General features: G+C 38.9%; 1 protein-coding gene across 1 annotated transcript in view; it reads left to right on the top strand.

The window, feature by feature from the left end:
• Positions 1-21,902, top strand: part of CACNB2 (calcium voltage-gated channel auxiliary subunit beta 2) — a 128,776-nt gene that overhangs the window by 45,370 nt on the left and 61,504 nt on the right. The gene's annotated exons all lie outside the window — the stretch shown is intronic.

Genomic DNA, 21,902 nt, shown 5'->3' with positions numbered 1-21,902 from the left:
TACGTAGAGAGGTAAAATTTTTTTCGCCCCATAAGAAGTAATCCTATTGAGGATCCATGCATGAAACATTAATATGGATCATAGGACCAAGTTTTGAAAAAAATGCGATTGACACACCTTCATAGTACTTGTTATTTAAGTGCCAAATGGACTGTGAACTATGGGAAAAAGTGATTTTTTTTCCCCCTGCTGGGAATAAAAAGATGATAATTGGTTTTAAAAAAAATGTGATATATGTGCTCTTCAAATTGAAAGGTCATCATCAAAAATATAGTAATAATTCACGTAATTATGTCCATCAATAGGTCATGTGCACATATTGCAAAAAGAGCTTTACCAGATGCATTAGAGGAACTTGTATTTTTAGGAAAAATTGTGGCAAAGGCACAGTAATCATAGCACAATTCGGAAAGGAACACGTGGGGGCTGGCTGACTCTGCCAGTACTTGGTGATATATTGGGAAGGTGACTTAGTAAGAAGGTGTTGCTTGGGAGGCAATTTAGAAATGGCAGTTAAATGATTAGGTAAATGAATGTTGATAAAGTTGCCTGGATGAATTAGGGGTAGGAGAGCTATGTTGAAAGACTGATTGACATAAAAAAAACATTTTCAGGAAAAGAGGGAGTAACTCTGGTTTACATCCTGCTACCTTTGTTGCAAGGAGCCCTGTGGTGCAAAGGTTAAGCACTTGGCTATTAACCAAAACGTCAGGCAGTTCAAATCCATCAGAGGCTCCCTGGGTGAAAAGACTTAGGGATCTTCCTTAAAGATTACAGCCTAGGAAACCCTATGGGACAGTTCTGCTCTGTCATATAGAGTAGCTATGAGTCGGAATCAACTTGACAGCACACAACAAGAACAACCCTTGTTGAAAGAAGTCCTGGTGGTGCAATGGTTAAGTGCTCGGCTACTACCTGCAAGGTTGGTGGTTCAAACCCACCCAGCCACTCTGGGAGAAAAAACCTGCTGATGTGCTCCCATGAAGATTATAGCTAGAGAACCCTATGGGGGCTGTTCTGCTCTGTCACATGCTATGAGTTGGAATCGACTCAGGGCACATAGTGGTAGAATTCTCTCCTTCCATGCATAAGACCTGGGTTTGATTCCCAGCCAGTGCACATCATGTGCAGCCACCACCCATCTGTCAGTGGAGGCTCGCGCTATGACGCTGAACAGGTTTCAGCGGAAGTGATCTACTTCCAAAAAATCTACTAGTGAAAGCCCTATGGGTCATAAGGGTCCTATTCCGTTGTCCATGGGGTCCAACTGGACAGTAGCTAACAAAGTTTGTTGTTGTCTTTGCAAGACATGCATTAACACAGGTAAATACCAAATGTCTGTTCCTTGGGAGTTAATGAGTATACAGCACTGGTGTGGGGAATGCTGGTGAAGGAGTTTTTATAATGGAAGCTAGCCCAAGGGCAAATTGTGTATCAGTCAACACTTTTCACTTGCTTATCTTCCAGGAATTTTAAGAAGGTTAAAGCACTAGGGTTTGTTAAATTGTTTAACCCTGTAGACCCCATTTATATTCTGGCTGTTATTTTGCAACTGCAGATTGATTCTGCTACCGTATTGTAATAAGAAGTGCATAACTCCCAAAAGGTGGTGGGCTTCTAATTCTAAAGCAGAATTTCTTTTCATTAGCCAAGTAGAACTGAGCTTTACTGATGTGCAGTGAAGTGAGGCATGACTTAGCTTGATGGTCCATGAAAGATGCTCAGCTAGGGTGACATTTAGTTCCTTTAAAGCTGACGTTGCTTTTATACCAATGATAGTTTTTGAAGTTACACAAGGGACAAGATATTTCCTGGTTTTACAGACATGTACATGCTTTACTTTCATTCCATTTCCCACTTAACAAGCCTCCTTGTTGCAAATTGGTCTTCCTCATCTAGCTAATGTAATCTTTACTTTCTTGTCCCATTAATGTAAATCATCACTTTCATAATGCCTCTCCCTTAAGAAACTTCCTACCACTCTATTTATTGCCTCCAGATTGCTGAAGCTCCTTTATTAACTGAGTAACCCACCTTACTCTCCAACCTTCTTCCTCATTATTCTTTCTAAAAATCAACCCCAAACTCTAATCTGTTTGGTCTCTTTATTGCCTATTGCCTTCATCTGCCCCTCAAATTCTCCCGTATCTCACGCTTACAACTGATTCAGAGCCTTCCCATACAGTTCTCTCTCTCTCTCCTATAGTACCTTTTACTACTTCTATTTCTCTGCCTTTGACTACTGGACATATTATATGTAAAAAACTATGACTTAAATACATATTGAACCCTTTCCATACTAAATTTATAACATAGTAAACACCCCTTTCTCTGAGTTTTAACAATGTTGGGATATACGGTTGTCATCCTATTTCACTCTTCCTTTTATATTGCTGTAAATTAATCTTGTGAATTCCTTTAGGACTTAGTATGACTTTTTACCCAACCAATGTTCAAACCCCACTAAGTTTTTTTCTCTTTGAAGATGAGTTGCTGCTGCATATTTTGACACACTAAATATGTATAATGATTGCTGTACTAAATAAATGGATGATGCATGAGTTTCACTTGTTATTGGAGCACTTAACTAACAAATGAGAAAGGATATTGGATGTCTATTGTTTGGATTAGAATATAGACACAAAATTTGTCCCTTAGGAAAAATTTCCCCATACTTACAAGTTGATGGATTATTACCACAGTGATCTGCCTTTAATTTTAAAAGAGACTTTATTAATTATATTCAGAAAACTTATGTGATTGCCTTAGATTATATGACATAAATAGAGTTCTGCCTACACTGTATAATGCTTCATTTAAAAGTGCTGCTGAGTGTTGGACTCCTTCAGTTTAAATATGTACCAAGCTCCCTTGGCAGAACAGTGATCTTTTGTGACAATTTTTTTTAAAGTCAAAGAAGATGTTTTGAGAACCAAATTTAAATGTCAGTTTACTCTTAGTAGAATATCTTCATTCTCAACTATGGCTAATTATTTTAGGTAATTATCAACCTCGGACTACAAATACAGTTTCATTAAGCCAGCAGTTTCTTTTTTAATGTTTGGATGATACAGAATTTAACCAGTTCTGTTACCTTATTGGCTTCTATGATACATCCCCTTGAAATGTATCCGAGTTTTTTAAGTTATGCAAACCTTTCAGTTTGTTTGAAAATAAATTGTGAAAATTGATTAAGGTGTTCAGTTGTGCATGAATTCACATCCTCCCATGCAGTAGGAATTCAAGACAAAAATATTTAGCTCCTAGTTAGAAAACAGATTTGCCAAATCTAATATTTTGTAAGTCTAGAAAACGTGAAAATTTTATTCTAATTTACTTTCATGCTTCATTGCTGATTTGCACGTAGAGAATTTCTATTTGTGTTAATTCTAAGAGGCGATATAAGTTCCATAAGGATGGGAGTTTTGTCTGGTGTATTTGCTGTAACTACATAGTAGTTACTCAGTAGATTTTGGGTGAATACACTGAATCAATTAATAAATGAATAATCATGAAAGAATCCTTTGGAAACGTTCGCATACGCTTCCTTCATGCCTTAAAATGAAATTAACAAACAGAATTTTAAGAAATGTCCCATGTAAGACCAAAAACAAAATCCCAAAGGGCATAAATAACAACACCAATGAGACTGAGATCTTTTCACTTTTTATGTCATTCTGGCTTTAATGACCAAGTAATTCAAAGACCTGCTTCCACTCTCCTTTTGCTTACATGTGCTAATAGGAAAGAAATAAAGAAGGTGAACTTTAACAATGTTTTGCTTATTTTTGCACCTGATGGTAACTCAATATTAAAGATAATTCTCTTTATGAATTTTTATTTTTGCATTAAAAAAACATATAGTTTTGTCTTTTGTAAAAAGAGCTCTACTTGCTGCCTCAAATTCACACAGCTAACCGTGAATCCTCAAATCCCACGTACTGGCAGCGCTCCAAACATTAGACCTCTCATCTCTCATTGCTGTATTTCTTCTGCAGAAATGTCACTGTCCTCTGGAGTAATTCTGGAGGAATGAGGTGACAGATAATTCAACCTGACATGCTCTTCTCTGGGCTGTGGCCATTCTATTAGAGACCCATGGGATTGAGTGCCAACCCTCAGACCACAGTGCTGTAGCCATATCACATCCTTCAGATGTCAGGAAGTCTTAGAATGTGCTTCCAGTCAGAAGCTAAAAATTCTTTACTTGGGTAGTGTTCCATGGCATGACCCATGCTAGAATGAAGTTCACAGTGTGACAAAACATAGTAAACTATCTTATATCTTTTTTATATTGTTATCCATGTTATTATTGTTTATTTAAAATGTCCATCAGGTTCTAGGTACTATGTGCAAAAAATGGGGCAGCTCATACCGTCTAGCAGTTTAAAAAAGTAAAGTAGTAAAGTATTTTGAGTTTCTTTTAAGAAACTCATATAGTATATATATTCTCAAATGACAAATTAAATAGTGGTAATCTAATAATAAAAGGAGGGCACAGGAGAAATTAGGAGTATTATTTTAATACATGTTTTACCTCCCTATTTGTGGCTTTCAGTTGTTGTTAGCAGGGCTTCGAAAGGGTTCAGTCATGGCTGATGAAGTGAAACCAAAAGAGAACTGAATTTTTACAATTTGGGTACTCCAGGATGGTTACCAGAATGGGAGAAATTACAGGTCGAAGCCCTGGAATGGGAGACTCAGAAAAGGCATAGTGAGTCCTTTCAAGAGCGGGATGTGTGAGAGTGGATTATTGGTAGGACTGTGAAGAGAGACACACATTCAAAGTGTCATGGTTGGCTGCCATCTTTGAGCGGGGCGCCACTGTTTCCGACTGCTCAAATCCGACAGGCAAGAGATTTGGTTACTATGCAACACTTATGCTGCCCTTGTCTTCTAAGAGGGAGATTAGGTTTCTAACAGTGCTTTGACCTGTAATTTTTCTCATTCAGCTCACCCGAATTTTAAAAATTCAGATCTCTTCTCGTTTTACTTCCTCAGCTGTGACTGAAATGGGAAGAATCAGTTCAAAGCCCTGGTTGTTAGGTACCATTGAGTTGATTTAACTCATAGCAACCCTATGTGACAGAGTAGAACTGCCCCATGGGATTTTGTAGACAGTAATTTTTACAGGAATAGATTGACAAGTCTTTCCCCCAAGGAGCCACTGGGTAGGTTTGAACTATTACCACTTCAGTTAGTAGTCAAACTTTTAACCATTGCACCACCAGGGCTCCTTATGTGGCTTTCAATAGATAAATATAAAACAAGAACCAAGGGTAGTCTTCTAGCCCAACATAGTAGACTTTTGCTTACAAATTTATAGTCTTTATCTCAATGATGACCTCCGAGAGGTTGAGTAGGGATAAGATCTGAGGGAAGGTTTTCCCAAATTCATCACTTTGTAGGATTTATGTCACAGGTCTAATGTTTAAGTAGGACTGCTTTTTTATTTATTTTTTGTTGCTGTCGAAAACATACACAGTAAAACATATACCAATTCAACAATTTCTACATGTATAATTCAGTGACATTAGTTACATTCTTCAAATTACATTCTCACTCTCCTTTTCCAAATTGTTTCTCCACCATTAACATAAACTCACTGCTCCCTAAGCTTCCTATCTAACCTTTAGAGTTACTGTTGTCAGTTTGATCCCGTTTAGATAGTACTTTAAAAGAGCACAATGCTTAAGGCAGACATTTGTTACTAATTAAACTATTGTTTGGCTTAAGAAGCCTTGGTGGCACAGTGGTTAAAGCACTCAGCTGCTAACCGAAAGGTCAGCAGTTCGAAACCACCAGCGCCTTCATGGGAGAAAGATGTGACAGTCTGCTTCCATAAAGATTTACAGCCTTGGAAACAGTATGGGGTCACTATGATTGGAATCAACTCAACAGCGTTGGGTTTGAATTTTGGGGTATTGTTTGGTTGAAAGACTTCTGGGGATATTTTTGGTTTAAGGTTTAAAGGTTACTCAGAGCCTCAGTTGCTCCAGAAAGTCTGGATTCTATGAGAATTTTAAAATTTGTTCTACATTTTTCCTTTTTTAATCAGGATTCTTCTATAGAAGGACTGATTGCTTTTTATATATGCAGAAATATTTCAAAATTATTCTTTTTTTTTTTCCTGCAGGAGTTCTAATGTGTACAAGCATAGAGACTGGGTTCAGTGATTGTTCCAGGGAAATTTTTCTTTTTGGCTAATCAGGAGTTACTGACATGCTCTCCTAAAAAAGGGATTTTGCTTGTTGCTCTCCTTCTCTACATCAATGTCCCTTCTTTAATTACCCTCAATTCTATAGACCGCTATCCTCATGCTGGGGGATTGTTGACCTATGTATTTTTACCTTTGTCCAGAATGATTCTGTTGGTATAGAGGTATCACCCTCTGGATTGGCCCTTTTCTTAGCTTTAACTTTCTTATTTGATAGCACCCCTCTTCACCGTTTCCCTTCAAATCCAGCATCTGTGATATTTGCCTTGATTCTGTCTAGATAAATTTCTATTTTCAGACTACATATCCTTTGCTTTAAATATTTTGATAAACTCTTCCTATTTTTTGGCCACTGTATCTCTATCCAAGTCCTGAGCACGGTTGGAAAATGCCAGTGGCTCCCAATCTGGCCTTTGTTTCCCAGGAGGGAATTCATCCAGTATCCAGTAAGACATAGCTGCCTCAGTGTACTAAAGTCTTCCTCGAGTTCTGGAGAGATGTCTAAGGTTCCATTTTCTCCATCTTGAATTTTCACTTGTTCCAAAAGGAGATACTTCTCCACTCTGCAAGTCAAGGACTCATCCAGTTCTGGGCTAGTGATACTCCATCTTGGTCATTTTTCCCATACAGAAACTAATAGCATGACATTCCCAGCAGCCTTAATTTTGCAGCCTTTCTCCAGAGCCGTTCAAAATGTCCAAGTATCCTGGGACAGAAGAGTCATAATAAACAGAAATAACTCTCACACTGTCCAAGAGACAGCAAATAGGAGGTATTTATTAAGCAAACATAAAACAGCATTCACTTTCATCTAATCCAAGATATTTTTCCTGCCTTCCCTTCTCTCCTCAAAAATCTTATTCTCTTTCTTTCTTTCACTTTAAGCTTATTATATCTTTCACCTGTTTAGCTTATTGGCCCTACCTAATACTTCACTGAGAAAACAAAAGTTCATAGACAGTAATATTCTCATCTTGCCACCACCAAATTTGTAAAGCTGTCTTCATCTGTGTCCCATGGTTTCCTGCTTCTCTCCCGTTATGACAAGAGATATCTCTCCTCCCATCAGAATCCAGTGCCTCCTCTTATTTTGTTTCTCACCTTTCCAAGGGCTCCCTGCCTTCAGTCATCTTCTCTTTACTTCAGCATCTAGTCTCTCCCCGTTTAGTGTATCATTCCATTAACATGACATACTCTGGGGTTGCCCATCCCAAAATCCTAAAATCCCTATATCCCAGATCCTCTAGCTACAGCCCCAGATCACCACTCCCCTTCCCAGCCAGCCTTTCTTAAGTGTGTGGTCTGCCCTTGACCTCTCCCCTCCTCACGTGTTCAAGCATCAGCTTTCTCTAATCCAGACTCCACCCCCACAGCTCCATCAAAATTGCTCAGAGCGAGATCACCAACAATCTCTGTGCTGTCAAATAAGTTGTAAGCTTTGTCTAATCTTACTCAAGCTGTCAGCAGCATTCAGAATCGTTGTTCACTCCCTCCAACTTTCTGTGTTCTTGGCTTCTGTGGCCATGTTCTTGGGCTATCCCTTGCCAGTTTTTTTCTGGAAGGGGGTAGGCTCCTTTTCCTCTACTCAACCTCTCAAAATTAGAATTCTTCACTACTCTCTACTTTTTATTCTTTCTATACTTTCTCCCTCTGGATTCCAATTTATATTTCCAACTACCTGTATAACATCTAAGGAGCCCTGGTGGCACAGTGATTAAAGTGCTCGGCTGCTTACTGAAAGGTCAGTGGTGGCAACTCACTAGTTGCTCCCTGGGAGAAAGATGTGGCAGTCTGCTTCAGTAAAGATTACAGCCTTGGAAACCCTATGGGGCGGTTCTACTTGGTCTTACAAGGTCGCTGTGAGTTGGAATCAACTCAGCGGCAATGGGTATATAACATCTGTGGAGTCCCTGGGTGGTGAAAATTGTTAATGTGCTGCCTCAGAAGAAACTAGTGATCTACTTCTAAAATCAGCCATTGAAAACCCTGTGGAGCAAAAGAGGATGAGAGTGGTTGCACAACTCGGAAGAATTGTAATCAATATCACTGAATTGTACATGTAGAAATTGTTGAATTAGTGTATGTTCTGCTGTGTATATTCTCAACAACAACAAAAATAAAATAAATTATTTTTTTTTAAAATCCTATGGAGCACAGTTCTACCCTGACACACATGGGGTCACCATGAGTCGACTCTATTGGGACTGTTACATATATATATATATATATATAAAACATCTCCACTTAGGTATTCAAACTTGTCCAGATCAGAGCACTTGATTGCCCACTTCTACCCCCCAACATGTTCCTCTGTCAGGCTTTTCCATATCAATAATGGCCCTAGCCATCAAGACATCGTATTGTTTCTAGCTCCAAAATTTATCCACCTTCACCACTATAACACTAGTCTAAGCCGCCATTATCTTTCATCTGGATCTGCAACTACTCTTGCTTCTTTTCAACTCCTTTTCAATTTCTTCTCCCATACCCAAGCCTGCCCTCCTCCTCTTCTCACGTTTAACCCTAGGTATTGTCTGCCCAGGATGCGTACAAAATGAAGCACAGAGTGCCATGTTCCATTTTCAGTCTTGCTGTTTACAAAGATAAGCACATACACGTCCACCTTCTTCATAAAGACTTTGTCACGAAACATTTTGGCATTTAATCATGGTCAATTATCTAGACCTAGCAAGAAAGTGACAACACTTGACAACAAATACAGTCACACCTCCCCTGCCAGATTATTTATCTGCCATTCCAGTTATGGTGCACGAAGCCAGAAACCCTAAAGCAGCAAACAAGGCCCTTCAGCCATCAAAGCAGACTTGTAGCATCTAGGCAGAAAAACTGGAGTCTGATTTTCCTCTGCGTTAACCTATACTTTTAATGAGCTTGGCTTTCTGACTGTGCCTATTAATAGTTAAATTGTATGAAAGTCCTGCGTAGAGGGTTGTACCCTGGTGTTTTGGTGGAAGGAAGAAAATCAGATTCCTTTGTAGCCATTTAATTCGATAATTCATTACGGATAATTAGAAATTGCTGAAGGATTAATAGACTTATGTAACTTTGCGGTCTTTCATCTAAAAATTCAGACTCAGTGATGGTGGGACAGGTTCTACGCCAACAACTATTAAAAACATATTAGAACACACAACATAGTAGAAATGCATAAACTGTGCCCCATATTGAAGCAAATCTAAACAAAATACAAAATTTAAGTAATGTCTTGACAATGGTGAAATAATGTTTAAGATAGAGTAGCATGAAATACAAAGGCATTCTTAGTTTTTGAGAAGTCTGAATTAATTCTAAAATCAACTGATTGAAATGATAAATTCACTTTGCAATCTCCTTTTGTCACACACATCAAATATTTACTAATTGTCATCAGCATTAGTGTTCAAACTACAGTGTTAGGTGCTTCACACTTGAAGACCACCTCGGTTCTCCGAGAGCATTGAGCCTAACTATGAGGTCAAAAACCATAATGACACAACCTTGTTTGCTGAATGAAGACAGCGTGAAGCACTTACTGATGCAGGTGAAAGAATGCAGCCTTCAGTATGGATTACATCTGAACGTAAAAGAAAATGAAAACCTCAAAACTGGACTAATAAACAACATCATGCTACATGGAGAAAAATGAAGTTGTCAGGGATTTCCTTCTAATTGGATCAGTAATCAAAGCCAGTGAAGCAGCTTTCAAGAAATAAAACAACATAGTACATTGGAAAAATCTGCTGCAAAAGACCTCTTTAAATTTCTAAAAAGCAAAGATGACACTTTGATAACTAAGGTATGCCGGACCCAAGCCGTGTTTTTTCAGTCTCCTCATATGTATATGAAAGCTGGGCAATTGAAAAAGAAGACTGAAAAGACTAGATGCCTTTGAATTGTGGTGTTGGTGAAGAATATTGAATTATTCTGTGGACTGCCAAAAGAACAAACAAATCAATCTTAGAAGAAATACAGCCAACATGTTCCTTAGAAGCTAGAATGACAAGGCTTCATCTTGCTTAGTTTGGACATGTCATGAGGAAAGACCAATTGCTAGAAAAGGACATCAAGTTTGGTAAAGTAGAAAGTCAGAGAAAATGAGGGAAACTCTCAGTGAGATATATTGACACAATAGCCACAACAGTAGACTCAAACATATCAAAGATCATGAAGATGGCACAGGACCAGGCAACATCCTGTTCTGTTATACACAGAGGTCTCCATGAGTTGAGCCAACTCAATGGCAACAATAACAAGTACATGCTAGGCACTGGGAAAACGATGAATAAGATGTATTCCCTCCCTCCACAAGTTTACAGTTTGGTGAATTTACAGTCTAGTAAGACAAGACCAAAATAAAAGATACAAAGCAATACAAATGGTAGACATCAGATGCCAGCTGAGTAGAATACACATTAAGTGCTGCAGGATTTCGGGGGAGGGAGAATCTGTTGGGCTGTAATAAGAGGAAGTGGAAAATAATTTACTGCTACCCATTCACCAGCAGCAGTCAGGAACCTGGGCCCTATTTATTTGTCTTTCCAACTCAACTCAAGTGTCTTGTCCCAGTGGAGCTTTTCTGCTCACTTGCCTGCTGCTAAACCCTTCCCCAGGCAGAAGTGATCAGCCTGTTCTTTGTGACATGTCCATTCTTTGTTCTTAAGTAACTATATTGATGTACCTATGCAATACATTGCAATTGTTTGTATGTCTGTCTCCAGTACACGATTCTCATTTTTTGAGAGTATTGTTCGTCTTTGAATTCCTACTACCTAATATAGGGTTTCCATGAGTTGGAATCAACACAGCAGCAATGGATTTTGTTTAATATGGTCCCTAGAATGTTGTTAGTGCCCCAAAAGTGCTTATTGCATGATTACATAAAGAAATGAATACATTTGAAGATACCAGTTGGGCCCTGAAGGCAGGTTGCAACCCTCCTTTTTTTGTTTGCTTTTTAATTAATAGACTGTTACTTTAGAGCAGTTCTAGTTTTACAGAAAATTGATTAGAAAGCCCAGAAAATTCCCATATAACCCCTCTTCCCTGCACACACAGTATCTACTATATTAACTTTTTACATTAGTGTGGTACATTTGTTACAATCGATGAGCCAATATTGATACATCATTATCAATTAAAGTTCATAGCTTACATTACGGGTTACCCTTTGTATTGTACAGTTCTGTGGGTTTTGACAAATGCGTAATGTCGTGTATCTACCATAACAGTATCATGAAGAATAGTTTTGCTGCCCTAAAAATCCTCTGTGCTCCAGGTATTCATCCCTCCATGTCACCCCCAACCCCTGGTAACCACTGATCCTTTTACTGTCTGTGTAGTCAATCCTTTGTTGTTAAATCAATAAAACAAAAAACCTTTACTAGGCACATGATAATTAGAAATAAAGTTAAGAAGCTCATAGAACAGGCACTCTCAAACCTCAATGTTATCAGTCACTTAAAAACTTTTAAATGCACAGAGAATATGGACCCCACCCCACTTAGTGAATCTGAATCTCTAGGCATGAGGCCTGGGCATCTGAATTTTTTAAAAGCTCCATCGTGAGGTACGGCCAAGGTTGAGAACCACTGATAGATGAGAATGTTTCATTTACTTGGTATCTGTGGGCACAAGGCACTCCCGTACTGTTTTATAGATAACTTGCCCTGACTGCTGTCAACAAGCAGATGTTTTAAGTCTTTTAACTGTTTTGATGGAAGTGTATGTAAAATGCTCTCCTGCTTTCCTAAACAAAAATCCCTGAGCATAGTTTCGTATTGACCTTAGTGGTTCAGATTCACAATGTGACATACATATATTGGACTGTATGGTTATGTAGATTGTGAATGTCTGGTTTTTCTCATTCCTTCCTTCATGGCAGTCTATCAGTTAGCCCATCTCCTGACATCTCTATTCTGTTACAGATATTCCTGCCTCTTTCACATCATTCTACTTAATGCTTTTAAGATGCTTTTGGCTAGCACAGCAGATATCCCAACCTGTTAGCAAATGTATTTTAAATGAAGATCAACCTCCTGGACTTGAGGAACTTTGTAAAAAGCTTTCTTAGGTGCTTCAAGGCTGTTTTGCTTTCTTCTGGCAAATTTCTAAAACACTTATTTAGAAGAGAATACAAATAGTTTGGCTCTAGTCCCTGTATTTTACATTTTAGCAAACTGAGGCTCAGAGTGATTTAATGACAGCCCTAACATAGAGAGTTACTGTTAAATAAATTAAGTTCAGCAGAGTTGGCATGGTTTGACCAGCGATCGCTATGTATAGAATATTAGCTACATCCGTGGAATAGTAATTATTGGGGATAAAACCAAAAAAAAACAAACCCGTTGCCAACGAGTCAATTCTGACTCATAGCGACACTATAGAACAGAGTAGAACTGCCCCATAGGGTTTCCAAGGAGTAGCTGATGGATTCGAATTGCCGACATTTTGGTTAGCAGCTGAGCTCTTAACCACATCTGGTAATTAATCAGAATAAATTTAACTGTTGGTACAATTTCTCTGAAATCACCCTGTGTTTTATTGAAACCTGTTTAATCACATTTATGGCTATTTGTGTACAGTTTTTCCATCCTGACAAATCATAGGTCTCTTCAGGTTAGGACCTGGTTCTGTTCATCTTTGTATGCTAGCCCAACAACTTAAACACAGAATGTGCTCAATATTTATTGCCTTGTCATGCTACAAGTCTGTTTTGCAATCAAGAAAGTGTATCTAAATTAATAAACAAACATTTTAAATAAAGTATTCAACTTAGGAATTGCTACCTGGAAATATATTTATGGAATACATTTTCATTTTCTTTTTAAAGGAAGCTAGATGCTATACTAGCCAAAAGATTCCAGGTTAAAAATAATGTATGTGGGAGAATAACTTCAGAATTATATGAATGGGTTTATTATAAATACAAAAAAAAAAGTAACTTAAGACTTCCAGTGAAAAATAGCATCCTTTTGGGGAAAATACCAATAATATACCTAGGAAACTAAATATTGACATGAATGTACCTCTGATGAGTTTTTTTTTTAATAAATATTCATTACTTTTGTTTCATATGTTTAAAAATGTCTCTATTTCTGCATATGTACATACATTATGTGTACATAGACTATACCATGGATATATATGTATATATGTACTTATCCATTAAATGTAAATTTCTGAAGTGTGGCAAAGGCTGTATTGATACTAATAATGTTACGTGCTGTTGAGTCAGTTCCAACTCATAGTGACCCTATAGGACAGAGTGGAACTGCCCCATAGGGTTTCTCCTAGGCTATCATCTTTATGGAAGCAGATCACCAGGTCTTTTCTCCCACAGAGTCACTGGTGGGTTTGAACCGCTGACCTTTCAGTTAGCAGCTGAGCACTTAACTATTGCACCAGTAGGGCTCCTTACCAATAATAAAATTAATAGTTTTTATCTTCTTCTGTGAATCTGCTTTAGTTTGTTCACATCTGAATTATGCAGTTCACCAAATTCTATTGTACTCAGTCTGTTTACTTTTTAAATCGATTTTTCACAACCACTTAGCTTGGTGTCATCAGTGTCTGGGACATGGTAGACTCTTAAATGTATGTTGAAATCTTTGCTAAATGCTATGTGCAGAGGAGGGTGGTGGTGGCAGAATAAAAAGTCAGCAGAACACATTACATTAGCTCTCAAGGCTTTGAAAATAATCCTTTGTTCTCTGAGACAATTTACACAATGGTCCTGCCCTCCAGACTCTAGGTATTGGCCACACTCTCCAGATTCTGAGTAGAGGCCTCTCGGCCCTGGGCTTCAGCTCCACCTTCCAGGCTCACTGGTACAGCAACTCTGCTCCCTCGGCTTAGACACACCATTCTCCTAGTCCAGCTAAGTGGCGACTCCACCTTTAGAAGCACCAGAGACCATGGCTCCATCCTTTAAAACTCAGAGGTCCTGGCCATACCTTTTGAGACTGAGGCAGCTTGTGCTTCCTGGTTCCTTGGACTCTGGGCCCTCAGGCTTCACGCCCTTATCTGCCCTGCTGGGGCAAGTGTTCAAAAGCTCTATAGCTCCACCTGAAGGCACCCCACTCTGCCAGGAAACTTTGGCTGGAAGGCACTCAGCTGTCTCGCTCCATGGGTCGGCAAACCTAGCTCCACTGATAAGTGCCTGGAGGCACCCCACTCCATCAGGAAGCCTCCTACGCAAAGGCACTCAGCTCTTGCTCTGTGGGTCAGCTACAGTGCTGTCTTGCTAGTCTCCTGATTCTGCTGCTGTCAGTAGTCTGCTGTGCCTGGTCGTCTGCTCCTGTTTCTTACCATCTGTGCCTTCTCTGGTGTTAACAGTTCTCATCACTTCCTTTTGAGTCTTCGATCCATTTACAGTTTCAAAACTGCTTCCATATTTTAGGTATCTGTTAGAGCAGCACCCTACTCTCAGAACCAACTTCTGTCTTAGTCATCTAGTGCTGCTATAACAGAAATACCATGAGTGGATAGCTTTAACAAAAAAGTTTATTCCCTCACAGTCCAGTAGGCTGGGAGTCCAAATTCAGGGCACTGGCTCCAGGGGAAGGCTTTCTCTCTCTGTAAGCTCTGGAGGAAGGTCCTTGCGATGCATCAGTCTTCCCTTGGTTTGGGAGCATCTCAGCGCAAGAACCTCAGGTCCAAAGGACGTACTCTGCTCCCAGCTCTGCTTTCTTGGTGGTATGAGGCCCCATGTCTCTCTGCTCGCTTCTCTCTTTTATATCTTGAAAGAGATTGGCTTAAGACACTTTGTAATCTTGTAGATCGCATCAGTATAACTGCCACTAATCCATCTCATTACATCATAGTGATAGGATTTACAACACATAGGGAAATCACATCAGATGACAAAATACTGGGAATCATGACCTAGCCAACTTAACAGATATTTTGGGGGGACACAATTCAATCCGTGACATAGATTAATCTAAAGGCAATATTTGAGCTGTTATTCAAATAATGTGTATAAACAAGTATTATCTTATGAAAACCGTTAGATTTATAGAAAACATCACCAGTTTTTTTTTCCAATACTGCCAATAGCCAGACCTGAAAAATAATATGTTATGCTCTCTCCTTCCCTCAATAAAATCACATTTAAATTCAGAATCACCAGTGCTAGTTGACATTCAATTCAAGACAGAAAGCCCTAAAATAGCCATAATGACACATACAAAGCATTTTCCTAGGAACAGACTCTGGACTTTATTAGTGTCTGAAGCCATCAGTCAATACTCAATCTAGTGCACTGGTGTGTTAGTAAGTGATGCCAGAAATGTGTGTCTTCTCCTGTCAGTCACACAGAGAATTAATGTAACTCTCTTTAAATAGCCGAAGTGGGGAAAGAGGTTGACTTTACAGTTGTTCTTGCTTCTTAAAAATACTTATCTTTTTTTCTGGCTGTAAAATGATGACTGAAAATACCATCTAAAGTTAAAAATAATTTCTGAGGTTTCAATAGTGTTTCTCATGTATCAGAACAAGGGCCAGGGTATAATTGGCGAAAGTACTGAGCAAGGAGCTAGAAGGCCCAGGTGCAGCTCCTTGCCACACTACTATCTGTGACCTTGAGTGGGACACAAAATTGCTGGGCTTCAGTTTTCATTTTTTAAAATGAGAGGGTTGGATTCTTCCACTGAGGGATCTTTTAGCCCTAATAGTCGATTCAGGATGATGAAACATTATGTTTCAAGATATGTCACTGAAATATAGCAAAAAAGGGGCTTTTAAAGATATATAATTACACTTTTTGGTAGGAAGGCACTCTCTCATGGGTGGGTAGGGGACCACTGCAAATCTGAACATTAACACAGCTCATGGGATCATAACACAGTAGAATTGAAAGGAACCCTGTAGACCTTGAGATCCAGTTCTATTACCTAATGTACGAGGAAGCTGAAGGCTAGAAAAAGAGTGACTACCTGGGGCTGTGGACTCTGGTTCCCTTGTCACTTCCTGGCAGTAAGCCAAGTGGTTTGTCTGGCTCATAAACTGTGATGCCATTAGTCAGTTAGTGTGAATTATTAGGCTGAACAGAGGTGAGGGTGCCAGCTCACCAATTGTTTCCCTAGGAGTTATGTCCTCCTCATTCGTGCACTCCTTCTCACTCAGTAAGAGCGTACATCCTGAGACAGAAGGCCTGGTAGATAAGCTTGTAGCTGGGAAGCAGAGTGAAGTGGCTATCTTGCCTTTTGAAAGAGCAAACTCAGCATTGGCTTTATTAGCCGCAGTGACTTCTGAGTGCATGCTCAGCCATGGGCCACACTTTGTGAGTGTGGCTGTAATTAGTGATCTTTGGGTCAGACCAAAACCAACCCAGTTGCCATCGAGTCAGTTTTGATTCATGGTGACCCCATGTGTTTCACAGTAAAACTGTGCTCTGTAGGGTTTTCTTTGGCTATGACCTTTCGGAAGTAGATTATTAGGCATTTCCTCCAAGGAGCCTCGAAAAAGAAAACAAAACAAAACCTGTTAACAAAAAGTTGATTCCAACTCATAGCAACCCTATAGGACAGAGTAGAACTGCCCCATAGGGTTTCCAAGGAGCAGCTGGTGGATTCAAACTCCCGACCTTTTTGTTAACAGCCGAACTCTTAACCACTGTGCCATCAGAGCCTCTAGGTGGATTCAAACCACCAAACTTTCAGTCAGTAGCTGAGGGCTTAACTGTTTGCATCACGCAGAGACTCTAATCTTTGGGTCGAGAGGCCCCTAATTGGCTCTTACACTGTCCTGCACCCCTCCCCCAAAAAGCAAGTCTTACTATGTATCTGGTAGTACTAGACTAGCAGAACTCAAGATTGGTTGGGAAGGATTCACTGACAGTGTATTGATGGTTACCAGTTTTTGAGCGTATCCCCTGTGCCAGGCACTGTGCTAACAGCTTTGTTTGTTCCAGCTCACTTGAGATTCACAAAACCTGCTTTAAGATGTGCAAACTGGATTTAGAAAGATGCAAGCATGCTGGGTCACACAGTCAGTTCATGACCAACACTGAACTCACCCAGGCCTTCTCAGTAATACAATGATTGCATCATGTTCTACTTCCCCATAGAACTACTGGGTAGAGCCCTCACTTCCGTTTGGCCATAGCTCAGAATTCTTATACATTTTGTGATTTTAATTTTCTTTTAGAAACGGTTTCTATTGTGATGTTCTTCAGAACTTGTTAAGATATTTAAAATGTATACAGAGAAAAATATGTGGTGTGTTGGTGTAGCCACTGATATTGCGCATGAAAGTTAAGTAGTAAACTTCCTTAAACTGCTATAACAAGGGAGAGAGGATGTTGGCAGAGAGGCCAACATGTTTTTACTCATGTATGACCCAGTCAGGAAGTTCTTCTTTCTAACAAGGGGAGCAGAGTATGGATACAAACCGAGCCGTTTTTAAGTTTGAGACAGACCATGGAATATGGAATAAAGCAGCAGACAGAGGGCAAAGAGGCACAATTAGAAAGGCAAGATGTTCTCAGGTTTGTAAGTAGTTGGCATCAGGCTTTTTGTAGAGAACACTAGAAAAAAGCAACCTCCTCAAGTGTGTATTTATAATGAACTTCAAGCAACTGCAGACAAGTTGCCATTGGTAATAGGGCCCTGATAGACAGAAGCTGCCATTCTTGGGCAGAAGTGTATTAGCTGAACTAAGACATGTGAGAAAAGGAAGCTCTGTATTGCATCAGAGAAGAGGATTTGTGAGCCACTTAGGTATGGGAAGGAGTAAGTGGCAATTAATATAAAATCTGGAGAGTAGCCTTACTGGTGCAGTGATTAAATCACTTGGCTGCCAACCAGAAGGTTGGCGGTTCAAACCCACCAGCTGCTCCTTGGGAGAAAGATGTGGCAGTCTGCTTCTGTAAGGATTTACAGCCTTGGAAACCCTATGGGGAAGTTCTCTGACCTGTAGTATCACTGTGAGTTGGAAATGACTCAACAGCAGTGGGTTTTTTATATACCATTTATAATTTATTTATATACAGTTATGCTTACATTGCAGCAAGATACGTTATGCATGTTTTTCATTCTATAATGGGGATTCCATTTTTCTTAATCCTTTTGTTGTCTGCAGTAAGGTCCAGATTAAATGTTCCCTTCATTTAAAATCCCAAAATTTAAAATTAACCAAAGATTATATGTTGTATTTTGTTGTCACATCCTTTTATCCTCTTTTAATCTATTTTATCAATAGCTATTCTGGTGCTCATAGTGGGCCTGCCCAGTAAGCAGAGCCATTTAGAAAAAAATCTCTCTTCAAGTCTTCTTCCTGCCTGGATGCAATGCAAATTACTGTGCTTATCAGCCTTAATAATGATAGGAAACTAGCATGATAGCTGAATTTAAATAAAAGGAACAAGATATACAAAATGAGAGAAGTAGTTTGTAGATCATTCCTTTGTCACTACTTCCTCCAAATTCTTTTATTACACAGTGGAGGAAAAAAAAAATCTTATAAATCCATGACTGCTTGAGTCTTTAAAATTGTGTTTATTATGTGGTTAAGTGCTCAGCTGCTAACCAAAAGGTTTGTTGTTCGAACCCACCAGCCACTCTGAGGGAGAAAGATGCGGCAGTCTGCTTCTGTAAAGATTACAGCCTTAGAAACCCAATGGGGCCGTTGTACTCTGTCCTATAGGGTCACTAGAAGTCAGAATCAACTCAACAGCAACAGGTTTGGTTTTGGTTTTTAAAAGTAGAAAGATTTGCTTTTGTGTAAGATAGATTTGTGTGTGTGTATGTGTGTGCTTTTGTGTGTATATGTGTGTAATGAGAGAGAGATGTATTCCTAAATCCCTTTCCTTGATTTTTTTCCTGCCACAGAATGTGTGATCCCATCTCTTGACAGATCTGTGCGGGGAATTTACTGCAGTCATACCTGGAGTTCTTAATAAAATTCCGGGAAGACAACTTATGGGAACAATAAAAATTTAAGAAAACTTCTGGGACCCCTAGTAGGACTGATGTGCTCTCAGAAGGTGTTGACAAATTGATAGGACTGCCTTCCAAGATATAACATGAAGTCCACAGTGAAGATAGCTCATTACTTTTAGAGTCAAGTGAAGTTTTTAATTTAAAAACTTTATCTCTCAGGTTGATCATGCACTTCATCCATTAAACTTGGCTTTGAATGACTCTGGGCTTGTTCAGAAAAACTAACTTGTTTCCAAAGGAAAATGAGCTACCAATATTAAAGGCATTCAAAATATTAGACCTTTGGTTCTGTTGACACATTAATTTCAAATAATTTTCAAACAGTGGAAGCAACTCTGGAATAAGCGTACATTTTTTTCCCCCAAGGATACTTTTTTGAAGGGGACAACACTTACTTGGACAGGTTTGTATATGCTTGTTTTTGAAAATTTACTCAAATTATTTGAGAATAGCAATTCAGTTTTTATTTGTTTTTTAAATATTAGAGGTGTGGGTTTTTTTTTTTTTTTTTTCTCTTTTGGTTGCCAACCTGGTTACTAAGAGGCTAGTTCTTCTTAACCCTTCAGTATAAGTCTCTCTAAGTATTAACTATGGTAACTACCATAGACTCTATACATCTCCTCTGTCAGGCTTATCACAAGTGCAGTGAGTAATGTTATTAGTTCAATAAGTTTCTCTCCTACTGGAATATAAACCTCCCAGAGCAAGAACCATTAAGTCCCTTGTTGAGCTTTGTTTTTCCATTGCCAAAAAAGTGCCTTGCACGTAGAAGGCACCCAGTAAATACTTGATGACTGAAAGAGGAAATGATTTGATCACTGAGCTACTTCTACTAAATTTAACTAGCTCAATTGCAGAGAACAAAATCCAGAACTTTTATATTTCCAGCCTCTCATCTTCATTCCTAGGGCTTAGTAGGACCAATGGTCAGGGCTGAGAGCACATGGGCACGTGGGCACGTGGATTAGCACATCTTTCTCAAGGGAAACTTGGCAATATATATCAAATCCTTTTGGATGTACCTTTGACCTATTAATATTTCTAAGGAAATAATTAAGGATCAAATGTTTTAGATACACATTTCTTCTTAATACCAAAAAAAAAAAAAAGCAAAAATAAACCCCCAAACTTAAATTTAACCAAAGATTATGCATTGTATTTAGTTGTCATGTCCTTTTAGTCTCTTTTAATCTAGAACAATTCACCTGCCCTTTTTTGGTCTTTTATGACACAGACATGTTTATCTTATAGAATATCCTACAATATGGAGTAGAATCAGGTTAAAAATCAGGACTACCTGCAAGGAAGGAATCAATACGGCCAAGACCCCGATTTGGATCTTTAGCCTCCAGAGCTGTGAGGGAAAAAATTCTGTTCTTTAAAGCCACCACTTGTAATATTTCTGTTACATCAGCACTAGGAAACTAAGGCAATAAATGTGTCAGACTCCTTCTGTGCACCTCTTGAGATTTTTTCAGCCTCACCTGCCTCATTTGACACATCTTTGTGGCAACTGCTCTGCATAGGATCTAACATCTCACCTCTTATTCACTTCACTCCCCACTCCAGGTCTTTCCTGCTGCCTTTGAGATGTTGTGGTGCAGGGCCCTGCTGATCGTGCTTGGGTAACACAGAAGAGCAAGGGAGTAACACCCAGTGGGGCAAACCTTTGGATAGTGGATGATGGAAGCTGATAAATAACACCCTCCCCCTGACAGACTTTCTGAGATCTGGTTAATATGACTTCTTAGGGCTTTATAGAACTTCTCAGAAGATAGTCTCATTGAGGATTCAGCAATCAGTCACACTTAGTGGCAGCTAAGTCAATAACTTGTCCTCATGTTGTCTCTTTCTCTCCCCCCTTGCTTCATTCCCTTGTCCCTCACTTCTGTTCCCTCGGATTGTAATCCTTCATAAACTTATGTCTCAGCCTCTGCTTTCTGGGGGAACTGAAGAGTTATCTAATTGGTTAAACAGGCTGTGTTATCTTTTCAGTGGATGTAAATATGTGCAGCCATTAAAAACAATGTGGAAAAACAACAGCTTTTTAAATGAAATAAGCTAATTTTAAAAATTGTATGCCAAAAATTTTTATGTCTAATATCCTGGTTTTATATATTGAAAAAAGCATAGTATAATTTCTAAAGTATTAGCTAGAGATAGAATTATGTATGACTTCTTTCTTTGGTTTCCTACAAGTCCTAAATTTTCTACTTTTGTAAATTTTTTTCAAAGGAAAATTCAGTTGGGTATATTTTCTATAAGAATTTCAACTTGGAAATAGACAAGAAACATATCTAAAAGCTATAATCACAGAAAAGTAATGTTAAATTATTTGAAAAGTTTTAAGTAAGAATTAGTGAAACTTTTTGAGAAGTTATGAAGTCAGTAAACTTTACAGTATTTCCATGAGATATTTTGAAATATAATAGAAATTTTGGAAAAGTTAGAGAATGAGTAGTAATAAATGTAATTTCTCTTAATGATGGTACCCATAAAACTCATTGCCGTTGAGTCAGTTCCAACCCATACCATATGGGGCAGTTCTCTTCCGTCCTATAGGGTCACTATGAGTCACTATGAGCTATGAGAATTATAGTACAGTATCTATAAAAAGAGGTGCCCTGGTGGCTCAGTGGTTAAGGGCTTGGCTACTAACCATAAGGTCAGTGGTTCAAACCCACCAGCATCACCGCAGGAGAAAAGACCTGGTGATCTGCTCCTATAAACGGTACGGCCTAGGA

This window comes from Trichechus manatus, unplaced genomic scaffold (genome assembly GCF_000243295.1).
Source record: "Trichechus manatus latirostris isolate Lorelei unplaced genomic scaffold, TriManLat1.0 scaffold00075, whole genome shotgun sequence".
Classification (NCBI taxonomy): Eukaryota; Metazoa; Chordata; class Mammalia; order Sirenia; family Trichechidae; genus Trichechus; species Trichechus manatus.
This window is presented reverse-complemented; position numbering and strand designations above follow the sequence as displayed.